The sequence below is a fragment of the Vespula vulgaris genome, chromosome 13, assembly GCF_905475345.1.
Source record: "Vespula vulgaris chromosome 13, iyVesVulg1.1, whole genome shotgun sequence".
Classification (NCBI taxonomy): Eukaryota; Metazoa; Arthropoda; class Insecta; order Hymenoptera; family Vespidae; genus Vespula; species Vespula vulgaris.
The window spans coordinates 5091804-5117322 of NC_066598.1; the positions used below are offsets into that span (position 1 = coordinate 5091804).

Below are 25519 nucleotides of genomic sequence, written 5' to 3' on the forward strand. Positions count from 1 at the left end.
TTTAATGCTAACTGAGAGAAACTATGTAACAACGTGGTATGATTACTGAGGGGAAATTCAAAATGAAGGAAATTGTACAATTTGCATTATAGGTAATAATACAGATTTTCTTATAGTTTTCTCGCATATCGTTAGCGGTGGAAGAACTGTGTACAATTCGGTGTGTTTGGTAACTGTAAATTGAAATATAAAAAAATTTTTCTTGTTTCATTGTAGGTAATTGTACAGATTTGAGATTGCTTTCTAATCCAAGGTTAATCGAGAAAGACAGTGTACAACTTGGTGTTATCGTTAATTATAAATTGAAAATGAAAGAAAGTTTACGGTTTGCATTTTAGGTAATTGTACAGATTTTTTTTTATAGATTCCTCGCATAAGGTTAATTGAGAAATCTGTGTAGAGCTTCATATGATCGTAAACTGTAAATTGAAATTGAAAAAGCTTTACCTGTTTCATTATAGGTAATTATACGGATTTTTATATGGCAATGTGGTCCAAAGTTAACAGAGTAAGACCGTGTAAGAACGGTTGTGTGACCGTTAACAGCAAATTCAAAGGGAAAAAAAATTTTACAATTTGCATTATTTGTAATTGTACAAATTTTTTATTTATTTCTCCCATAAGTTTTAACGTAGAAGATATGTCTACAGCCTGGTATGATGGTTGACTGTAAATTGGAAATGAAAAAATTTTATAACTTGCATTATAGCTAATTATGCTGATTTTACATGGGTTTCTCGTACAAATTAACCGAGAAAAAACTGTGTAACGACGTGATATGAATGTTAATCGAAATTCAAATTGGAAAAAATTGTACAATTTGCCTTGCAGGTAATAATGCAGATTTCTTTTTTAAAGATTTCTCGCATATCGCTGACGGGAAGAACTATGTAAAATTCGGTATGATCGTTAACTGTGTATTGAAAATAAGAAAAAATATTCTCGTTTCATTCTAGGTAATTATACAAATTTAAATGAATTTTTCGGATAAGGTGAACCGAGAAAAACAGTGTAACAATACGGTGTCACCATTAACCTAAAATTCAAAATGAAAAAAATTTTACAACTTGCATTATTGATAATTATAGAGACTTTTTATATACTTCTTGCTTAATGTTAACCTAGAAAACCTATGTAACAACGTGGTATGGCCGTTAACCGGAAATTCAAAAGGATAAAAATATTATTGTACGAACACGAACTGTAAATTGATAATGAAAAAAAATTCTACTTGTGTCATTATAGGTTATTGTACAGATTTCATATGGCTTTCCAGCATAAAGATTACCAAGAGATACTTCTTAATAACGTGGTATGACCGTTATCAAAAATTAAATAAAAATTAAGAAGGAATTTTACAATTTGCATTGTAGGTAATTATAAAGATTATTTATAGATTTCCTACTGAATGTTTACCGCGAAAAACTGTGTACAACTTGGTATTACATTTAACTTGAAATTCAAAATGAAAAAAATTTTACTATTTGCATTGTAGGTAATTATATAGATATTATATGGATTTCTCGGTTGAGGTTAATCGAGAAAATCTATGTAACTACGTGGTATGACTGTTAACCGGAAATTCAAAAAGTAAAGAATTGAATAATTTGCATTATAGGTAATTATATAGATGTTATATGAATTTCTGTGTTAAGGTTCACTGAGAAAATGTATGTACAGCTTGATATGATCGTTAACTGGAAATTGAAAATGAAAAAAATTTTACTGATTTCATTATAGGTAATCCTACAGATTCTATATGTCTTTCTCGATCAGGGTTAACCGAGAAAGATAATGTAACAAAATGGTATGACCGTTAACCGGAAATTCAAAATGAAAAAAATTTTACAATTTGCCTCATAGGTAACTATAAAGAATTTTAAATAGATTTGTTGCATGAATTTAACCGAGGACTGACTGTGTACAACTTGGTATGATTGTTAACTTGAAGTTGAAAAGGAAAATAATTTCACCTAGTACATTATAAGTAATTATACAGATTTTTATATGGCTACCTTCCATTAGGTGAACCAAGAAAAACTGTGTAATAACGTGGTATGATTGTTAACTGTAAATTGAAATCCATGAAATTTCACTTGTTTCATTATAGATAATTATACAGATTTTATATGACTTCTCCCTTAAGGATAATCGAGAAATACTCTCTTCAACGTGTTATGACATTATAAAATGGAAATTCAAATTGAAATAAATTTTTCTTGTTTCTTTCTAGGTAATTACACAGATTTTATATTGCTTTCTCGTCCAAGGTGAACCGAGGAAAACAGTGTAACAACACGGTATCACCGTTAACCTGAAATTAAAAATGAAAAAAAATTTTACAATTTGCATTATAGATAATTATGCGGGTATTACATGGATTTCCCGGTAACGGAGAAACGAGAAAAGCTGTATAACACCGTGGTATGAATGTCAATCGGAAATTCAAAATGGAAAAAATTGTATAATTTGGGTTTCAGGAAATAATGCAGATTTTTTTTTTATAGATTTCTCTCATATCGTTAACCGGGAAGAACTGTGTAAAATTCCGTATGATCGTTAACTCCGAATTGAAAATAAAAAAAATTTTCTCGCTTCATTCTATGTAATTATACAGATTTAAATGAATTTTTCGGATAAGGTTAACCAAGGAAAATTTTGTAACAACGTGATATGATCGTTGACTAGAAATTCATAACGAAAAAAATTTACAATCTGCATTATAGATAATTATACATGTGATATATGGATTTTTCGGTAAAAGTTAACCGAGATAAACTGTGTAACAACGTGGTATGAACGTTAACCGGAAATACAAAATGGAAAAAATTGCACAATTTGCATTTCAGGTAATAATGCAGATGTTTTATAGATTTCTCGCATACCGTTAACCAGGAAGAACTGTGTAGAATTCGGTATGATCGTTAACTGTGAATCGAAAATAAAAAAATTTTTCTCATTTCATTCTAGGTGATTATACAGATTTTATATTGCTTCTCGTCCAAGGTCAACCAAGAAAAACAGTGTAACAGCACGGTATCACCGTTAACCAGATATTAAAAAATGAGAAAAATTTTACAATTTCCATTACAGGTAATTATATACTCTTTTTTTTTTTTTTTTTTTAATTTCTTGTCTAGCCTTAACCGAGGAAACTGTCTACAACATGGTGTGACAGTTAACTGTAAACTGAAAACGAAAAATATTTTCCTTGTTCCATAAGAGGTAATTTTGCAGATTAAAATGGATTTCTCGGATAAGGTTAACCTAGAAAAACTGTGCAACAACGTGGTATGGCCGTTAACCGGAAATTCAAAAATGAGAAAAATTGTACAATTTGCTATATAGGTAATTATGCTGATGTTACATAGATTTTTCGGTTAAGGCTAACTGAGAGAAACTACGTAACAACGTGCTATGACTACTATGGGGAAATCCAAAATGAATAAAATTGTAGAATTTGCATTATAGGTAATAATACAGATTTTTTCATAGATTTCTCGCGTATCGTTAACGGGGAAGAACTGTGTAGAATTCGGTATGATCGTTAACTGCGAATTGAAAATAAAAGAAATTTTCCCCGTTTCATTCTAGGTATGTATACAGAATGAAATAAATTTTTCGTATAAGGTTAACCAAGGAAAATTTTCTAACAACGTGATATGATCGTTAACTAGAAATTCAAAATGAAAAAAATTGTACAATTTGCATTGTAGATAATTATACAGGTGATAGATGGATTTCTCGGTAAAAGTTAACCGAGATAAACTGTGTAACAACGTGGTATGAATGTTAATCGGAAATTTAAAATGGAAAAAATTGTATAATTTGCATTTCAGGTAATAATCCAGCTTTTTTATAGATTGCTCGCATATCGCTAACCGGGCTGAACTATGTAAAATTCGGTAGGATCGTTAACTTTGGATTGAAAATAAAAAAATGTCACTGATTTCATTATAGGTAATTCTATAGATTATATATGTCTCTCTCGACCAGGGTTAACAGAGAAAAGTAGTGTAACAACATGGTATATACGACCGTTAACCGGAAATTCAAAATTTAAAAAATTCTATTTGTCCCATGATTGGTAATTCTGCAGATTTTATATGGCTTTCTTGCCCAAGGTTAAGCGAATAAGATGAGTGGAACCGTTAACCGGCAATTCAAGATGAAAAAAATTAACAATTTGCAATATAGGTAATTATAAAGATTTTTTATAGATTTCTCACATTTCATTACCGGGAAGAACCGTGTAAAATTCGTATGATCGTTAACTGTGAATTGATAATAAAAAACATTTTTCTCGTTTCATTCTAGGTAATTATAGAGATTTAAATGAATTTTTCGGATAAGGTTAACCAAGGAAAATTGTGTAACAAAGTGATATGATCGTTACCTAGAAATTAAAAATGAAAACAATTGTACAACTTGCATATAGATAATTATACATATTACATATGGATTTGTCGGTAAAAGTTAATCGAGAAAAACTGTGTAACAACGTGATTTGGCCGTAAATCGGAAATTATAAATGATAAAAATTTTACAATTTGTACTCTAGGTAATTATACATACGTTATATGGATTTCTCGGTTAAGGTCAACCGATAAAATCTGTGTAACACTTGGTATGATCGATAATTGTAAATTGAAAATGAAAAGATTTTACTTGTTCCATGGTAGGTATTCTTTCAGATTTTATATGGCTTTCTCGCCAAAGGTTAATCGGATAAGACTGTGTGAAATCGTGGTATGACCGTTTACCGGAAATTCAAGATGAAAAAAATTTTCCAATTTGCGTATAGGTAATTATAAAGATTTTTTTTTTGTTGATTTCTCGCATATGGTTAACCAAGAATATCCGTGTACAGTTCGGTGTGATTGTTAACGGTGAATTGAATATGAATAAAGTTTTTGTTGTTTCATTCTGGGTAATTATACAGATTTTATATCGCTTTCTCATCCAAGGTTAACCGAGAAAAACAGTGTAACAATGCGGTATCACAATTAACTTAAATTTTAAATGAAAAAAATTTTACAATTTGCATTATTGGTAATTATAGAGATTTTTTTTTTATATATTTTCTTGCTTAATGTTAACCTAGAAAACCTATGTAACAACGTGGTACGGCCGTTAACGGCCATAATAAATTCAAAAGGATAAAAATTTTATTGTACAAGCAATAACTGTAAATTGGAAATGAAAAAAAATTGTACTCGTATCATTATAGATTATTGTACAGATTTCATATGGCTTTCCCGCATAAAGTTGACCGAGAGACACTGTTTAACAACGTGGTATAACCGTTAACAAAAATAAAACGAAAATTAAAAAGAATTTTACAGTTTGCATTATAGGCAATTATAAAGATTATTTATAGATTTTTCACTTAAAGTTTACAGAGAAAAACTGTGTACAAATTGGTATTACAGTTAACTTGAAATTCAAAATTAGAAAAATTTTACTATTTGCATTTAGGAAATTATACAGATATTATATGGATTTCTTGATTGAGGTTAATCGAGAAAAGCTATGTAACTACGTTATGTCTGTTACGGTATGTCTGTTAACCGGAAATTCAAAAAGAAAAAAATTGAATAACTTTCATTATTGGTAATTATACAGATGTTATATGGATTTCTGGGTTAACGTTCACTGAAAAAAAGTATGTACAGCTTGGTATTGTCGCTAACTGGAAATTGAAAATGAAAAAAGATTTTACTGATTTCATTATAGGTAATTCTACAGATTATATGTGTCTTTCTCGACCATGGTTAACCGAGAAAAATAGTGTGACAACATGGTATGACCGTTAACCGGAAATTCAAAATGCAAAACTTTTACAATTTGCATTCTAGGTAACTATAAAGAATTTTTAATAGATTTTTTCGCATAAATGTAACCGAGAATAACTGTGTACAACGTCGTATGACAGTTGACTTGAAGTTGAAAATGAAGACAATTTTACCTAGTTCATTATAAGTAATTAAACAGATCTTATATGGCTTCACTCCATTAGGTGAACCAAGAAAAACTGTGTAATAACGTGGTATGATTGTTAATTGTAAATTCAAATTGATGATATTTTACTTGTTTCATTATAGGTAATTATACAGATTTTGTATGACTTTCTCCCCTAAGGATAATCGAGAAAAACTCTGTTCAACGTCTGTTCAACTATCAGAGTTAAATGGAAATTCAAGATGGTAAATTTGTACAATTTGCATTTCAGGTAATAATGCAAATTTTTTGTATAGATGTCTCGCATATCGTTAACCGAGATGAACTGTGTACAATTCGGTATGATCGTTAATTGTGAATTGAAAATAAAAACATTTTTTCTCGTTTCATTCTAGGTAGTTATACAGGTTTTATATTGCTTTTTCGTCCAAGGTTAACCGAAAAAACAGTGTAACAACATGGTATCACCGTTAACCAGATATTAAAAAGTGAGAAAAATTTTTCAATTTTCATTACAGGTAATTATACAGACTTTCTTTTCTTTTCTTTTCTTTTGTTTTTTTTTTTTTTTTTTTATATATAAATTTCTTGCCTAACCTTAACCGAGGAAACTGTGTACAACGTGGTGTGACAGTTAACTGTAAATTGAAAACGAAAAATATTTTCCATGTTTCATAAGAGGTAATTTTGTAAATTTGAATGGATTTCTTGCATAAGGCTAACCTAGAAAAACTGTGTAACAACGTGGTATGGCCGTTAAGCGGATATTCGAAATGAGAAAAATTTTTTAATTTGCTTTATAGGTAATTATGCTGATGTTATATAGTTTTTTCGGTTAATGCTAACTGAGAGAAACTATGTAACAACGTGGTATGATTACTGAGGGGAAATTCAAAATGAAGGAAATTGTACAATTTGCATTATAGGTAATAATACAGATTTTCTTATAGTTTTCTCGCATATCGTTAGCGGTGAAGAACTGTGTACAATTCGGTGTGTTTGGTAACTGTAAATTGAATATAAAAAAAATTTTTCTTGTTTCATTGTAGGTAATTGTACAGATTTGAGATTGCTTTCTAATCCAAGGTTAATCGAGAAAGACAGTGTACAACTTGGTGTTATCGTTAATTATAAATTGAAAATGAAAGAAAGTTTACGGTTTGCATTTTAGGTAATTGTACAGATTTTTTTTTATAGATTCCTCGCATAAGGTTAATTGAGAAATCTGTGTAGAGCTTCATATGATCGTAAACTGTAAATTGAAATTGAAAAAGCTTTACCTGTTTCATTATAGGTAATTATACGGATTTTTATATGGCAATGTGGTCCAAAGTTAACAGAGTAAGACCGTGTAAGAACGTTGTGTGACCGTTAACAGCAAATTCAAAGGGAAAAAAAATTTTACAATTTGCATTATTTGTAATTGTACAAATTTTTTATTTATTTCTCCCATAAGTTTAACGTAGAAGATATGTCTACAGCCTGGTATGATGGTTGACTGTAAATTGGAAATGAAAAAATTTTATAACTTGCATTATAGCTAATTATGCTGATTTTACATGGGTTTCTCGTACAAATTAACCGAGAAAAACTGTGTAACGACGTGATATGAATGTTAATCGGAAATTCAAATTGGAAAAAATTGTACAATTTGCCTTGCAGGTAATAATGCAGATTTCTTTTTAAAGATTTCTCGCATATCGCTGACCGGGAAGAACTATGTAAAATTCGGTATGATCGTTAACTGTGTATTGAAAATAAGAAAAAATATTCTCGTTTCATTCTAGGTAATTATACAAATTTAAATGAATTTTTCGGATAAGGTGAACCGAGAAAAACAGTGTAACAATACGGTGTCACCATTAACCTAAAATTCAAAATGAAAAAAATTTTACAACTTGCATTATTGATAATTATAGAGACTTTTTATATACTTCTTGCTTAATGTTAACCTAGAAAACCTATGTAACAACGTGGTATGGCCGTTAACCGGAAATTCAAAAGGATAAAAATATTATTGTACGAACACGAACTGTAAATTGATAATGAAAAAAAATTCTACTTGTGTCATTATAGGTTATTGTACAGATTTCATATGGCTTTCCAGCATAAAGATTACCAAGAGATACTTCTTAATAACGTGGTATGACCGTTATCAAAAATTAAATAAAAATTAAGAAGGAATTTTACAATTTGCATTGTAGGTAATTATAAAGATTATTTATAGATTTCCTACTGAATGTTTACCGCGAAAAACTGTGTACAACTTGGTATTACATTTAACTTGAAATTCAAAATGAAAAAAATTTTACTATTTGCATTGTAGGTAATTATATAGATATTATATGGATTTCTCGGTTGAGGTTAATCGAGAAAATCTATGTAACTACGTGGTATGACTGTTAACCGGAAATTCAAAAAGTAAAGAATTGAATAATTTGCATTATAGGTAATTATATAGATGTTATATGAATTTCTGTGTTAAGGTTCACTGAGAAAATGTATGTACAGCTTGATATGATCGTTAACTGGAAATTGAAAATGAAAAAAATTTTACTGATTTCATTATAGGTAATCCTACAGATTCTATATGTCTTTCTCGATCAGGGTTAACCGAGAAAGATAATGTAACAAAATGGTATGACCGTTAACCGGAAATTCAAAATGAAAAAAATTTTACAATTTGCCTCATAGGTAACTATAAAGAATTTTAAATAGATTTGTTGCATGAATTTAACCGAGACTGACTGTGTACAACTTGGTATGATTGTTAACTTGAAGTTGAAAAGGAAAATAATTTCACCTAGTACATTATAAGTAATTATACAGATTTTATATGGCTACCTTCCATTAGGTGAACCAAGAAAAACTGTGTAATAACGTGGTATGATTGTTAACTGTAAATTGAAATCCATGAAATTTCACTTGTTTCATTATAGATAATTATACAGATTTTATATGACTTCTCCCTTAAGGATAATCGAGAAATACTCTCTTCAACGTGTTATGACATTATAAAATGGAAATTCAAATTGAAATAAATTTTTCTTGTTTCTTTCTAGGTAATTACACAGATTTTATATTGCTTTCTCGTCCAAGGTGAACCGAGGAAAACAGTGTAACAACACGGTATCACCGTTAACCTGAAATTAAAAATGAAAAAAATTTTACAATTTGCATTATAGATAATTATGCGGGTATTACATGGATTTCCCGGTAACGGAGAAACGAGAAAAGCTGTATAACACCGTGGTATGAATGTCAATCGGAAATTCAAAATGGAAAAAATTGTATAATTTGGGTTTCAGGAAATAATGCAGATTTTTTTTTATAGATTTCTCTCATATCGTTAACCGGGAAGAACTGTGTAAAATTCCGTATGATCGTTAACTCCGAATTGAAAATAAAAAAAATTTTCTCGCTTCATTCTATGTAATTATACAGATTTAAATGAATTTTTCGGATAAGGTTAACCAAGGAAAATTTTGTAACAACGTGATATGATCGTTGACTAGAAATTCATAACGAAAAAAATTTACAATCTGCATTATAGATAATTATACATGTGATATATGGATTTTTCGGTAAAAGTTAACCGAGATAAACTGTGTAACAACGTGGTATGAACGTTAACCGGAAATACAAAATGGAAAAAATTGCACAATTTGCATTTCAGGTAATAATGCAGATGTTTTATAGATTTCTCGCATACCGTTAACCAGGAAGAACTGTGTAGAATTCGGTATGATCGTTAACTGTGAATCGAAAATAAAAAAATTTTTCTCATTTCATTCTAGGTGATTATACAGATTTTATATTGCTTTCTCGTCCAAGGTCAACCAAGAAAAACAGTGTAACAGCACGGTATCACCGTTAACCAGATATTAAAAAATGAGAAAAATTTTACAATTTCCATTACAGGTAATTATATACTCTTTTTTTTTTTTTTTTTTTTTAATTTCTTGTCTAGCCTTAACCGAGGAAACTGTCTACAACATGGTGTGACAGTTAACTGTAAACTGAAAACGAAAAATATTTTCCTTGTTCCATAAGAGGTAATTTTGCAGATTTAAATGGATTTCTCGGATAAGGTTAACCTAGAAAAACTGTGCAACAACGTGGTATGGCCGTTAACCGGAAATTCAAAAATGAGAAAAATTGTACAATTTGCTATATAGGTAATTATGCTGATGTTACATAGATTTTTCGGTTAAGGCTAACTGAGAGAAACTACGTAACAACGTGCTATGACTACTATGGGGAAATCCAAAATGAATAAAATTGTAGAATTTGCATTATAGGTAATAATACAGATTTTTTCATAGATTTCTCGCGTATCGTTAACGGGGAAGAACTGTGTAGAATTCGGTATGATCGTTAACTGCGAATTGAAAATAAAAGAAATTTTCCCCGTTTCATTCTAGGTATGTATACAGAATGAAATAAATTTTTCGTATAAGGTTAACCAAGGAAAATTTTCTAACAACGTGATATGATCGTTAACTAGAAATTCAAAATGAAAAAAATTGTACAATTTGCATTGTAGATAATTATACAGGTGATAGATGGATTTCTCGGTAAAAGTTAACCGAGATAAACTGTGTAACAACGTGGTATGAATGTTAATCGGAAATTTAAAATGGAAAAAATTGTATAATTTGCATTTCAGGTAATAATCCAGCTTTTTTATAGATTGCTCGCATATCGCTAACCGGGCTGAACTATGTAAAATTCGGTAGGATCGTTAACTTTGGATTGAAAATAAAAAAATGTCACTGATTTCATTATAGGTAATTCTATAGATTATATATGTCTCTCTCGACCAGGGTTAACAGAGAAAAGTAGTGGTAACAACATGGTATATACGACCGTTAACCGGAAATTCAAAATTTAAAAAATTCTATTTGTCCCATGATTGGTAATTCTGCAGATTTTATATGGCTTTCTTGCCCAAGGTTAAGCGAATAAGAATGAGTGGAACCGTTAACCGGCAATTCAAGATGAAAAAAATTAACAATTTGCAATATAGGTAATTATAAAGATTTTTTATAGATTTCTCACATTTCATTAACCGGGAAGAACCGTGTAAAATTCCGTATGATCGTTAACTGTGAATTGATAATAAAAAACATTTTTCTCGTTTCATTCTAGGTAATTATAGAGATTTAAATGAATTTTTCGGATAAGGTTAACCAAGGAAAATTGTGTAACAAAGTGATATGATCGTTACCTAGAAATTAAAAATGAAAACAATTGTACAACTTGCATTATAGATAATTATACATATTACATATGGATTTGTCGGTAAAAGTTAATCGAGAAAAACTGTGTAACAACGTGATTTGGCCGTAAATCGGAAATTATAAATGATAAAAATTTTACAATTTGTACTCTAGGTAATTATACATACGTTATATGGATTTCTCGGTTAAGGTCAACCGATAAAATCTGTGTAACACTTGGTATGATCGATAATTGTAAATTGAAAATGAAAAGATTTTACTTGTTCCATGGTAGGTAATTCTTTCAGATTTTATATGGCTTTCTCGCCAAAGGTTAATCGGATAAGACTGTGTGAAATCGTGGTATGACCGTTTACCGGAAATTCAAGATGAAAAAAATTTTCCAATTTGCGATATAGGTAATTATAAAGATTTTTTTTTTGTTGATTTCTCGCATATGGTTAACCAAGAATATCCGTGTACAGTTCGGTGTGATTGTTAACGGTGAATTGAATATGAATAAAGTTTTTGTTGTTTCATTCTGGGTAATTATACAGATTTTATATCGCTTTCTCATCCAAGGTTAACCGAGAAAAACAGTGTAACAATGCGGTATCACAATTAACTTAAAATTTTAAATGAAAAAAATTTTACAATTTGCATTATTGGTAATTATAGAGATTTTTTTTTTATATATTTCTTGCTTAATGTTAACCTAGAAAACCTATGTAACAACGTGGTACGGCCGTTAACCGGCCATAATAAATTCAAAAGGATAAAAATTTTATTGTACAAGCAATAACTGTAAATTGGAAATGAAAAAAAATTGTACTCGTATCATTATAGATTATTGTACAGATTTCATATGGCTTTCCCGCATAAAGTTGACCGAGAGACACTGTTTAACAACGTGGTATAACCGTTAACAAAAATAAAACGAAAATTAAAAAGAATTTTACAGTTTGCATTATAGGCAATTATAAAGATTATTTATAGATTTTTCACTTAAAGTTTACAGAGAAAAACTGTGTACAAATTGGTATTACAGTTAACTTGAAATTCAAAATTAGAAAAATTTTACTATTTGCATTTAGGAAATTATACAGATATTATATGGATTTCTTGATTGAGGTTAATCGAGAAAAGCTATGTAACTACGTTATGTCTGTTACGGTATGTCTGTTAACCGGAAATTCAAAAAGAAAAAAATTGAATAACTTTCATTATTGGTAATTATACAGATGTTATATGGATTTCTGGGTTAACGTTCACTGAAAAAAAGTATGTACAGCTTGGTATTGTCGCTAACTGGAAATTGAAAATGAAAAAGATTTTACTGATTTCATTATAGGTAATTCTACAGATTATATGTGTCTTTCTCGACCATGGTTAACCGAGAAAAATAGTGTGACAACATGGTATGACCGTTAACCGGAAATTCAAAATGCAAAACTTTTACAATTTGCATTCTAGGTAACTATAAAGAATTTTTAATAGATTTTTTCGCATAAATGTAACCGAGAATAACTGTGTACAACGTCGTATGACAGTTGACTTGAAGTTGAAAATGAAGACAATTTTACCTAGTTCATTATAAGTAATTAAACAGATCTTATATGGCTTCACTCCATTAGGTGAACCAAGAAAAACTGTGTAATAACGTGGTATGATTGTTAATTGTAAATTCAAATTGATGATATTTTACTTGTTTCATTATAGGTAATTATACAGATTTTGTATGACTTTCTCCCCTAAGGATAATCGAGAAAAACTCTGTTCAACGTCTGTTCAACTATCAGAGTTAAATGGAAATTCAAGATGGTAAAATTTGTACAATTTGCATTTCAGGTAATAATGCAAATTTTTTGTATAGATGTCTCGCATATCGTTAACCGAGATGAACTGTGTACAATTCGGTATGATCGTTAATTGTGAATTGAAAATAAAAACATTTTTTCTCGTTTCATTCTAGGTAGTTATACAGGTTTTATATTGCTTTTTCGTCCAAGGTTAACCGAAAAAACAGTGTAACAACATGGTATCACCGTTAACCAGATATTAAAAAGTGAGAAAAATTTTTCAATTTTCATTACAGGTAATTATACAGACTTTCTTTTCTTTTCTTTTCTTTTGTTTTTTTTTTTTTTTTTTTATATATAAATTTCTTGCCTAACCTTAACCGAGGAAACTGTGTACAACGTGGTGTGACAGTTAACTGTAAATTGAAAACGAAAAATATTTTCCATGTTTCATAAGAGGTAATTTTGTAAATTTGAATGGATTTCTTGCATAAGGCTAACCTAGAAAAACTGTGTAACAACGTGGTATGGCCGTTAAGCGGATATTCGAAATGAGAAAAATTTTTTAATTTGCTTTATAGGTAATTATGCTGATGTTATATAGTTTTTTCGGTTAATGCTAACTGAGAGAAACTATGTAACAACGTGGTATGATTACTGAGGGGAAATTCAAAATGAAGGAAATTGTACAATTTGCATTATAGGTAATAATACAGATTTTCTTATAGTTTTCTCGCATATCGTTAGCGGTGAAGAACTGTGTACAATTCGGTGTGTTTGGTAACTGTAAATTGAATATAAAAAAAATTTTTCTTGTTTCATTGTAGGTAATTGTACAGATTTGAGATTGCTTTCTAATCCAAGGTTAATCGAGAAAGACAGTGTACAACTTGGTGTTATCGTTAATTATAAATTGAAAATGAAAGAAAGTTTACGGTTTGCATTTTAGGTAATTGTACAGATTTTTTTTTATAGATTCCTCGCATAAGGTTAATTGAGAAATCTGTGTAGAGCTTCATATGATCGTAAACTGTAAATTGAAATTGAAAAAGCTTTACCTGTTTCATTATAGGTAATTATACGGATTTTTATATGGCAATGTGGTCCAAAGTTAACAGAGTAAGACCGTGTAAGAACGTTGTGTGACCGTTAACAGCAAATTCAAAGGGAAAAAAAATTTTACAATTTGCATTATTTGTAATTGTACAAATTTTTTATTTATTTCTCCCATAAGTTTAACGTAGAAGATATGTCTACAGCCTGGTATGATGGTTGACTGTAAATTGGAAATGAAAAAATTTTATAACTTGCATTATAGCTAATTATGCTGATTTTACATGGGTTTCTCGTACAAATTAACCGAGAAAAACTGTGTAACGACGTGATATGAATGTTAATCGGAAATTCAAATTGGAAAAAATTGTACAATTTGCCTTGCAGGTAATAATGCAGATTTCTTTTTTAAAGATTTCTCGCATATCGCTGACCGGGAAGAACTATGTAAAATTCGGTATGATCGTTAACTGTGTATTGAAAATAAGAAAAAATATTCTCGTTTCATTCTAGGTAATTATACAAATTTAAATGAATTTTTCGGATAAGGTGAACCGAGAAAAACAGTGTAACAATACGGTGTCACCATTAACCTAAAATTCAAAATGAAAAAAATTTTACAACTTGCATTATTGATAATTATAGAGACTTTTTATATACTTCTTGCTTAATGTTAACCTAGAAAACCTATGTAACAACGTGGTATGGCCGTTAACCGGAAATTCAAAAGGATAAAAATATTATTGTACGAACACGAACTGTAAATTGATAATGAAAAAAAATTCTACTTGTGTCATTATAGGTTATTGTACAGATTTCATATGGCTTTCCAGCATAAAGATTACCAAGAGATACTTCTTAATAACGTGGTATGACCGTTATCAAAAATTAAATAAAAATTAAGAAGGAATTTTACAATTTGCATTGTAGGTAATTATAAAGATTATTTATAGATTTCCTACTGAATGTTTACCGCGAAAAACTGTGTACAACTTGGTATTACATTTAACTTGAAATTCAAAATGAAAAAAATTTTACTATTTGCATTGTAGGTAATTATATAGATATTATATGGATTTCTCGGTTGAGGTTAATCGAGAAAATCTATGTAACTACGTGGTATGACTGTTAACCGGAAATTCAAAAAGTAAAGAATTGAATAATTTGCATTATAGGTAATTATATAGATGTTATATGAATTTCTGTGTTAAGGTTCACTGAGAAAATGTATGTACAGCTTGATATGATCGTTAACTGGAAATTGAAAATGAAAAAAATTTTACTGATTTCATTATAGGTAATCCTACAGATTCTATATGTCTTTCTCGATCAGGGTTAACCGAGAAAGATAATGTAACAAAATGGTATGACCGTTAACCGGAAATTCAAAATGAAAAAAATTTTACAATTTGCCTCATAGGTAACTATAAAGAATTTTAAATAGATTTGTTGCATGAATTTAACCGAGACTGACTGTGTACAACTTGGTATGATTGTTAACTTGAAGTTGAAAAGGAAAATAATTTCACCTAGTACATTATAAGTAATTATACAGATTTTATATGGCTACCTTCCATTAGGTGAACCAAGAAAAACTGTGTAATAACGTGGTATGATTGTTAACTGTAAATTGAAATCCATGAAATTTCACTTGTTTCATTATAGATAATTATACAGATTTTATATGACTTCTCCCTTAAGGATAATCGAGAAATACTCTCTTCAACGTGTTATGACATTATAAAATGGAAATTCAAATTGAAATAAATTTTTCTTGTTTCTTTCTAGGTAATTACACAGATTTTATATTGCTTTCTCGTCCAAGGTGAACCGAGGAAAACAGTGTAACAACACGGTATCACCGTTAACCTGAAATTAAAAATGAAAAAAATTTTACAATTTGCATTATAGATAATTATGCGGGTATTACATGGATTTCCCGGTAACGGAGAAACGAGAAAAGCTGTATAACACCGTGGTATGAATGTCAATCGGAAATTCAAAATGGAAAAAATTGTATAATTTGGGTTTCAGGAAATAATGCAGATTTTTTTTTTATAGATTTCTCTCATATCGTTAACCGGGAAGAACTGTGTAAAATTCCGTATGATCGTTAACTCCGAATTGAAAATAAAAAAAATTTTCTCGCTTCATTCTATGTAATTATACAGATTTAAATGAATTTTTCGGATAAGGTTAACCAAGGAAAATTTTGTAACAACGTGATATGATCGTTGACTAGAAATTCATAACGAAAAAAATTTACAATCTGCATTATAGATAATTATACATGTGATATATGGATTTTTCGGTAAAAGTTAACCGAGATAAACTGTGTAACAACGTGGTATGAACGTTAACCGGAAATACAAAATGGAAAAAATTGCACAATTTGCATTTCAGGTAATAATGCAGATGTTTTATAGATTTCTCGCATACCGTTAACCAGGAAGAACTGTGTAGAATTCGGTATGATCGTTAACTGTGAATCGAAAATAAAAAAATTTTTCTCATTTCATTCTAGGTGATTATACAGATTTTATATTGCTTTCTCGTCCAAGGTCAACCAAGAAAAACAGTGTAACAGCACGGTATCACCGTTAACCAGATATTAAAAAATGAGAAAAATTTTACAATTTCCATTACAGGTAATTATATACTCTTTTTTTTTTTTTTTTTTTTTAATTTCTTGTCTAGCCTTAACCGAGGAAACTGTCTACAACATGGTGTGACAGTTAACTGTAAACTGAAAACGAAAAATATTTTCCTTGTTCCATAAGAGGTAATTTTGCAGATTTAAATGGATTTCTCGGATAAGGTTAACCTAGAAAAACTGTGCAACAACGTGGTATGGCCGTTAACCGGAAATTCAAAAATGAGAAAAATTGTACAATTTGCTATATAGGTAATTATGCTGATGTTACATAGATTTTTCGGTTAAGGCTAACTGAGAGAAACTACGTAACAACGTGCTATGACTACTATGGGGAAATCCAAAATGAATAAAATTGTAGAATTTGCATTATAGGTAATAATACAGATTTTTTCATAGATTTCTCGCGTATCGTTAACGGGGAAGAACTGTGTAGAATTCGGTATGATCGTTAACTGCGAATTGAAAATAAAAGAAATTTTCCCCGTTTCATTCTAGGTATGTATACAGAATGAAATAAATTTTTCGTATAAGGTTAACCAAGGAAAATTTTCTAACAACGTGATATGATCGTTAACTAGAAATTCAAAATGAAAAAAATTGTACAATTTGCATTGTAGATAATTATACAGGTGATAGATGGATTTCTCGGTAAAAGTTAACCGAGATAAACTGTGTAACAACGTGGTATGAATGTTAATCGGAAATTTAAAATGGAAAAAATTGTATAATTTGCATTTCAGGTAATAATCCAGCTTTTTTATAGATTGCTCGCATATCGCTAACCGGGCTGAACTATGTAAAATTCGGTAGGATCGTTAACTTTGGATTGAAAATAAAAAAATGTCACTGATTTCATTATAGGTAATTCTATAGATTATATATGTCTCTCTCGACCAGGGTTAACAGAGAAAAGTAGTGGTAACAACATGGTATATACGACCGTTAACCGGAAATTCAAAATTTAAAAAATTCTATTTGTCCCATGATTGGTAATTCTGCAGATTTTATATGGCTTTCTTGCCCAAGGTTAAGCGAATAAGAATGAGTGGAACCGTTAACCGGCAATTCAAGATGAAAAAAATTAACAATTTGCAATATAGGTAATTATAAAGATTTTTTATAGATTTCTCACATTTCATTAACCGGGAAGAACCGTGTAAAATTCCGTATGATCGTTAACTGTGAATTGATAATAAAAAACATTTTTCTCGTTTCATTCTAGGTAATTATAGAGATTTAAATGAATTTTTCGGATAAGGTTAACCAAGGAAAATTGTGTAACAAAGTGATATGATCGTTACCTAGAAATTAAAAATGAAAACAATTGTACAACTTGCATTATAGATAATTATACATATTACATATGGATTTGTCGGTAAAAGTTAATCGAGAAAAACTGTGTAACAACGTGATTTGGCCGTAAATCGGAAATTATAAATGATAAAAATTTTACAATTTGTACTCTAGGTAATTATACATACGTTATATGGATTTCTCGGTTAAGGTCAACCGATAAAATCTGTGTAACACTTGGTATGATCGATAATTGTAAATTGAAAATGAAAAGATTTTACTTGTTCCATGGTAGGTAATTCTTTCAGATTTTATATGGCTTTCTCGCCAAAGGTTAATCGGATAAGACTGTGTGAAATCGTGGTATGACCGTTTACCGGAAATTCAAGATGAAAAAAATTTTCCAATTTGCGATATAGGTAATTATAAAGATTTTTTTTTTGTTGATTTCTCGCATATGGTTAACCAAGAATATCCGTGTACAGTTCGGTGTGATTGTTAACGGTGAATTGAATATGAATAAAGTTTTTGTTGTTTCATTCTGGGTAATTATACAGATTTTATATCGCTTTCTCATCCAAGGTTAACCGAGAAAAACAGTGTAACAATGCGGTATCACAATTAACTTAAAATTTTAAATGAAAAAAATTTTACAATTTGCATTATTGGTAATTATAGAGATTTTTTTTTTATATATTTCTTGCTTAATGTTAACCTAGAAAACCTATGTAACAACGTGGTACGGCCGTTAACCGGCCATAATAAATTCAAAAGGATAAAAATTTTATTGTACAAGCAATAACTGTAAATTGGAAATGAAAAAAAATTGTACTCGTATCATTATAGATTATTGTACAGATTTCATATGGCTTTCCCGCATAAAGTTGACCGAGAGACACTGTTTAACAACGTGGTATAACCGTTAACAAAAATAAAACGAAAATTAAAAAGAATTTTACAGTTTGCATTATAGGCAATTATAAAGATTATTTATAGATTTTTCACTTAAAGTTTACAGAGAAAAACTGTGTACAAATTGGTATTACAGTTAACTTGAAATTCAAAATTAGAAAAATTTTACTATTTGCATTTAGGAAATTATACAGATATTATATGGATTTCTTGATTGAGGTTAATCGAGAAAAGCTATGTAACTACGTTATGTCTGTTACGGTATGTCTGTTAACCGGAAATTCAAAAAGAAAAAAATTGAATAACTTTCATTATTGGTAATTATACAGATGTTATATGGATTTCTGGGTTAACGTTCACTGAAAAAAAGTATGTACAGCTTGGTATTGTCGCTAACTGGAAATTGAAAATGAAAAAGATTTTACTGATTTCATTATAGGTAATTCTACAGATTATATGTGTCTTTCTCGACCATGGTTAACCGAGAAAAATAGTGTGACAACATGGTATGACCGTTAACCGGAAATTCAAAATGCAAAACTTTTACAATTTGCATTCTAGGTAACTATAAAGAATTTTTAATAGATTTTTTCGCATAAATGTAACCGAGAATAACTGTGTACAACGTCGTATGACAGTTGACTTGAAGTTGAAAATGAAGACAATTTTACCTAGTTCATTATAAGTAATTAAACAGATCTTATATGGCTTCACTCCATTAGGTGAACCAAGAAAAACTGTGTAATAACGTGGTATGATTGTTAATTGTAAATTCAAATTGATGATATTTTACTTGTTTCATTATAGGTAATTATACAGATTTTGTATGACTTTCTCCCCTAAGGATAATCGAGAAAAACTCTGTTCAACGTCTGTTCAACTATCAGAGTTAAATGGAAATTCAAGATGGTAAAATTTGTACAATTTGCATTTCAGGTAATAATGCAAATTTTTTGTATAGATGTCTCGCATATCGTTAACCGAGATGAACTGTGTACAATTCGGTATGATCGTTAATTGTGAATTGAAAATAAAAACATTTTTTCTCGTTTCATTCTAGGTAGTTATACAGGTTTTATATTGCTTTCTAATCCAAGGTTAATCGAGAAAGACAGTGTACAACTTGGTGTTATCGTTAATTATAAATTGAAAATGAAAGAAAGTTTACGGTTTGCATTTTAGGTAATTGTGCAGATTTTTTTTCATAGATTCCTCGCATAAGGTTAATCGAGAAATCTGTGTAGAGCTTCATATGATCGTAAACTGTAAATTGAAATTGAAAAAACTTTACCTGTTTCATTATAGGTAATTATACAGATTTTGTATGACTTTCTCCCCTAAGGATAATCGAGAAAAACTCTGTTCAACGTCTGTTCAACTATCAGAGTTAAATGGAAATTCAAATTGAAATAAATTTTTCTTGTTTCTTTCTAGGTAATTACGCAGATTTTATCTTGCTTTCTCGTCCAAGGTGAACCGAGGAAAACAGTATAATGGTATCACCGTTAACCTGAAATTAAAAATGAAAAAAATTTTATAATTTGCATTATAGATAATCATGCTGGTGTTACGTGGATTTCCCGATAACGGAGAACCGAGAAAAGTTGTATAACATCGTGGTATGAATGTGAACCAAAAATTCAAAATGAAAAAGTTTTATAATTTGCATTATAGGTAATGACACAGATTTTATTTGGCTTCTTTCCATAAGGTTACCAGAGAAAAAGCCTGTTCAAAATGGTATGATCGTTAACTGTAAATTGGAATTGAAAAAATTTTACTTATTTCATTATAAATAATTATATAGATTTTGTATGGCTTGCTTCTATGAGATTAACTGAGAAAAACTATGTAAGAACTTGGTATGATACTTAACTGTAAATTGAAAATGAAATAATTTTACCATTTGCTTTATAGGAAATTACACGGATTTTATTTGGACTCCTTGCATATGTTTAACTGTGAAAAACAATGTAAATTAATATTTTGTAGAAATTATCTCCGAGTGATTGTATTTCATAAATATTCTCAGCTTGGGTTCTATATCACTGACAATGGTATTGTTACTTACAAATCAGAGAAATTATCATGTTTTAAAAATTGAATAAATAAAGAATGGGGTAGAAGTGAGAGTTAATATAGGCAAAAAGAGTGTTAACAGTACACAGTGTTCTCAAGCAGTAACCCATTCAAGTACTAACCGTGTCCGGCATTGCTTAACTTCAATGACCGAACGAGGATTGGTGCAACATGGTATAACTGTTAACCAAAAATTTAAATCAAAATATTTTACAATTTGCATTATGGGTAATTACACAGATTTTATATGGATTTCTCATATAAGATTAACCGTGAGAAACAAAAATTATTAATTAAATTTTTAATTTGTAGAAGCTATCTGCGAATGCTTGTTATTCATACATATTCTCAACATGGATCTTACAGTACTTACAATGGTATTTTTATTATAAAAATAGAAAGATCATCGTGTCCCGAAAATTAAATGGATATAAAGGAGTGTAAAAGTGAGAGTTAAAATAGGCAGAAGAATGCTAACAATACATGGTGTTCCCAAGCCTTCATCCATCCATGTACTAACTGTGTCCAATGTTGCCTAACTTCAGTGATTGGACGAGAACTTGTGTTATTACGTGATATGACTATTAACTAGAGTTGGAATCTTACGAATTACTTTTAATCATAGTATTACATTTATTTTTCGGTATGATGGATGTACGATAAAATTTACTTCATATTTTTAACTTATAACGATATTTTTTATTTAATATATTTAGATACAAATATTGTGATGTCCATGATTGTTTATTGTATGTCGTTTGTTGTGTTTTTTACCTTTGAATAAGGGATTATCAATAATGCTAATATTACTCATTTGTCTGATTGTTTTAAACTTGAAAAGTCTATATCGATTGACACTATAATTTCTCTGGAACTTTTCGCGAAGATACTGTCGAAATTAGGAAAAAGAAAGAAAAATGAAGAAATTTAAAATGTATAAAGATATAGAATGGGAAGTAATAATGTTTATTGTTTGCGAGCGAATCAGGATACTAGATTTGGAATTCTTAAATAATTTCAGGTGTGATCCTTTGTTCTGATAATCATATTTATTCGTGACCATTGAATCGATGGCTTCAGGATAAATTCCAGATATCCACGTCTCGCTTTATTTAATAATCTAATTTCATTGATTGCCCGACATGGTATATTACAAAAGAACATATGTTCGATTAACAATGCCTAAATTTGGACAATAATGGGAATCGTGGGAAACATAAGAAACATGTTTCTTTATATTTAAGTATTTTCTTAGAGATTGTTCAGCAATATCACTCTTTTATCAAAGTTATTCTCTGTAATGCTAATAGATCCTTAGTAGATAATACTATGAATATTTGAAAGTGTGCATGTGTGATTCAGTACATGCTTTTGGTTAAGAAAAAATATACCTTGATATGCATATATATTTTAAATAAAGTTACTGTCAAAATAAGTTATTGTAAATATCCACTAACGTTTATTGAGAATCATATCGAAAGATTGAACAGAAAGTCATGATTTGTTATTCTGAATTGAATGATCGTAATTTTTAGATCAACTGTACAAAGTATTTTGTAAGAGAAATAAACATATGATCTTTAGATAGATCTTGATGCTATTTTATATTCGATAGAAGTTACTTACGTGTTTTATTTCTTTCACATTTACTTAAAACGATAGATTATAATAATGAGCTGATAGCTATATTATTTAAAAAAAACTGATATATATATTTACTTTCTTTTGCATTGCAGTTTTTCGTTTTTCGTTCATTTTACCATATTTTTCTTGGATCAAGTTTATAGCCAAGTCTTGATTATGTCGTCAGGACATAATTTTTCTTACAAATGTCATTTTGCAGATTCGATCAGGATAATAAATAAATAAATTTCTGTATGTGTGAATGTGTATGTAAATAATCAAATAACATATTTCGGAGTAACAACAGAATACGTATGCGTGTTGGGTCAAAGGTCTATTATTTTTGTGTTTCAAATTCAAATGTTTTTAAAACAGCGTGAAAGGAACAATAGTGCTAGAGAAATATATCCATTAGCTTTGAAGGAAAAATAATGTAACAAGAAATCAAATCACTGATAGATAAACATTTGTTAATATTCTGGATAATAATGATCACTAATAATCAGTGATATGTCTAATTAAATTTACCCGCTATAAGAGTAATTATTCAAAAATTTATAACTTATTCATTTCTTCGATGTAACGTAACAACTACAAATTAGACTCAACTTATGTGTGTCATTTATTCATATTCTATTTTTTTTAATCTAGCTTCTTCACTGACGTGCACATTGAAAGAGGATTTCTATTCAAAACGTTAATTTGCATCATACTTTTTCCTGGGAGGTGTTTCATTGTTTAATCGAACCCCTCTAATAATAACGCTAATTTCACCACTCGTCCATTCAAATTATTTTTTTTCATAACGAAAGTGAACGCACGACGATCTTTTAAATAGAATTCCCAATAGATTAATTCTAAATTTATTTACTGATATGTTAGCTTCATATTGTTTTATAGTCATGCATAATGCATAAAACAGTACGCTATTGTCAATAGTCGACGACCCTATTCTATCACCTGATAATAGGTTCAACATCAGTTCGAATGTCAATATTTGAAAAGCTTTGAAAGGCGATACGTGAAAATATCGAGGGTATTATAATTTCAACATAAGAGAATCCAACGCTTCATTAATAGTTGCCCAGAGATGCAACTACCTGGGCAACAATGATATTTTTTAACATTGATATTTTGTAAAAAATCCAGAAAATTAAAAACAAAAGATCTAGTCATGGAGTGGATCGAGTAGTAGATTCTTTAGAAAGAGAAATCCATGAATACATATACTCTACTTGTCTTAGAACTCGATACGTTATTTGAGTATTAGTAATACTTATAAAAGTAATAGCAATTGTACGAAGTACAATTGCTAATACTTTTAGTTTCTAACTAGTATATAACACAATTATACCTGTGTTGTTTTTCAGCTAGCATGGTACATAGGATGGAAACACTAATCCATATCATATTTCTGTAATCAATGCTTAGGTTTGAGGTATCAATATGAATCTCAATATCTGCAGTTAGGCGGTACAATTTTAATATTGGTTTATTAGCCAACAATAGTTTCAAATGTTGAATTTGAAACTGGTCCTTATTAAAATCACAGAATTCTTAGAATAGATTTGATTTCATCTAAATACATTAAAACTAAACCACTTCTTATCAAATCTTGAAAAACTGTATTAATAAGTTTCTGAGATATGATTGGCAATAAATTACTAAGTCCAAATGGCATTCCTAAAAATTCAGTGCTCATCCATTATAAATGCAGTATACTTACAGCTATTCTAATGTAATGATATATGAAAGAATCCATTTTTGATGTCATGCAAACTGAATTATATAAAAATCTAAAGACTATTTAATTAGTTCTCAATTAGTGACAAAGAATAACGATCTTTATGAATATCTTTATTAATAACTTATAATTGATATACAATCATATATTATAGTAACATTTTTTTATTATTATTATCGGACTTGCATATTCATATACTCTAAACAGGTAATTATCATCTTTGATATATTGAAAATTTATTTCGCAATTACTTTTATCCTCCAATTTATTAAATGCATCTATGTTAAATACATAGAATATTATTTAATGTTTCTATTTACAAATGACTTTTATTTAAATACTTATACACACATTCACATCTAAAGAAAAAAACATATCATCTTTTGTCACCAAGCTGACATTGGCCATTGAACATTGTGTGATTCTTCATAAAGATATGGCCAGATTAAACTTTGACAAAGCTATCTCGGAATATTATAAAAAAAAATAATATAACGTAGAAAGCACAGTTGCAATAAAAGCACATTGCAATTTTTTTCTTAATATTTTTATTCAATTCTTGTGAAATATGTAGTTTATATAGTTAAGTGATATTTATTAAATTTTATGCAATTTACTATACTTCGTTTGATTTCTTAAATTTTCATTATCATTTTCATTATCATTTCAATGATACATAATAAGTCCTGTAAACAGAATATAGCACATATCTTTGGGGATATTGATTGAATAGTTAAAAAAAATTGCTAAAAATAAAAATCTAGAAGAAGTTGGACAGTGAGATTCCATGGCTTAACTCACATACGTGCACTTCTTAGAATCTTGCTCTAAATTAAGATAACGCAATTTGAACTAAGACAAATAAGAATACAATCTAGAACTCTTATAAAGACTTATATATTTCATTCAGATTAAAAAACTGCGTAAATTAATAATATAACTATAAGTATACTCTTAGTCAAAATCAACAAAATGATAAACACGTACATCGATAGGTTAGGAAAAATATACTATCTATGATCTCACGTACTATATATTAATAATAAATTTATTGGAAATTATTAAAACAATACAAAATCGTTTATTGTTTTGTTAGTTTCACATACCTGTTAGTCTTTTCTTAGTCTTATTACCTGTCTGAGGAAAATCTTATATATAATCGTCAATTAAAAATATA

The 25519-nt window shown here is 29.2% G+C and overlaps 2 long non-coding RNA genes across 51 annotated transcripts in view; both read left to right on the forward strand.

Annotated features, from left to right (window-relative positions):
• The window catches only part of LOC127068587 (uncharacterized), a 60911-nt gene extending 38378 nt beyond the window's left edge, over positions 1-22533 (forward strand). For 6 of the 50 annotated variants that reach the window (XR_007783042.1, XR_007783041.1, XR_007783037.1 and 3 more), the window contains 27 exons: positions 1496-1618; positions 8533-8655; positions 9024-9213; positions 9296-9637; positions 9759-9882; positions 10029-10262; positions 10508-10630; positions 10752-10990; positions 11113-11357; positions 11492-11602; positions 12535-12656; positions 12903-13031; positions 13156-13278; positions 14055-14422; positions 14549-14965; positions 15088-15210; positions 15333-15455; positions 15824-16013; positions 16097-16438; positions 16560-16683; positions 16830-17063; positions 17309-17431; positions 17553-17791; positions 17914-18158; positions 18293-18403; positions 20449-21203; positions 21288-22533. This is a non-coding gene — a long non-coding RNA (uncharacterized LOC127068587). Of the gene's footprint in view, positions 1-956; positions 1189-1245; positions 1374-1495; positions 1619-1740; positions 1864-2357; positions 2425-2507; positions 2606-2726; positions 2850-8068; positions 8166-8287; positions 8411-8532; positions 8656-9023; positions 9214-9295; positions 9638-9758; positions 9883-10028; positions 10263-10286; positions 10386-10507; positions 10631-10751; positions 10991-11112; positions 11358-11491; positions 11603-12534; positions 12657-12902; positions 13032-13155; positions 13279-14054; positions 14423-14548; positions 14966-15087; positions 15211-15332; positions 15456-15823; positions 16014-16096; positions 16439-16559; positions 16684-16829; positions 17064-17087; positions 17187-17308; positions 17432-17552; positions 17792-17913; positions 18159-18292; positions 18404-19335; positions 19458-19703; positions 19833-20330; positions 20368-20448; positions 21204-21287 lie in introns of all 50 variants that reach the window. The other 44 variants (XR_007782994.1, XR_007783030.1, XR_007783026.1 and 41 more) reach the window with 37 other exon arrangements.
• Positions 4145-4799, forward strand: LOC127068591 (uncharacterized). The gene is made up of 3 exons (XR_007783051.1): positions 4145-4197; positions 4439-4561; positions 4695-4799. It is a non-coding gene; the product is annotated as an uncharacterized LOC127068591 (long non-coding RNA).
• Positions 22534-25519: the final 2986 nt, after the last annotated feature.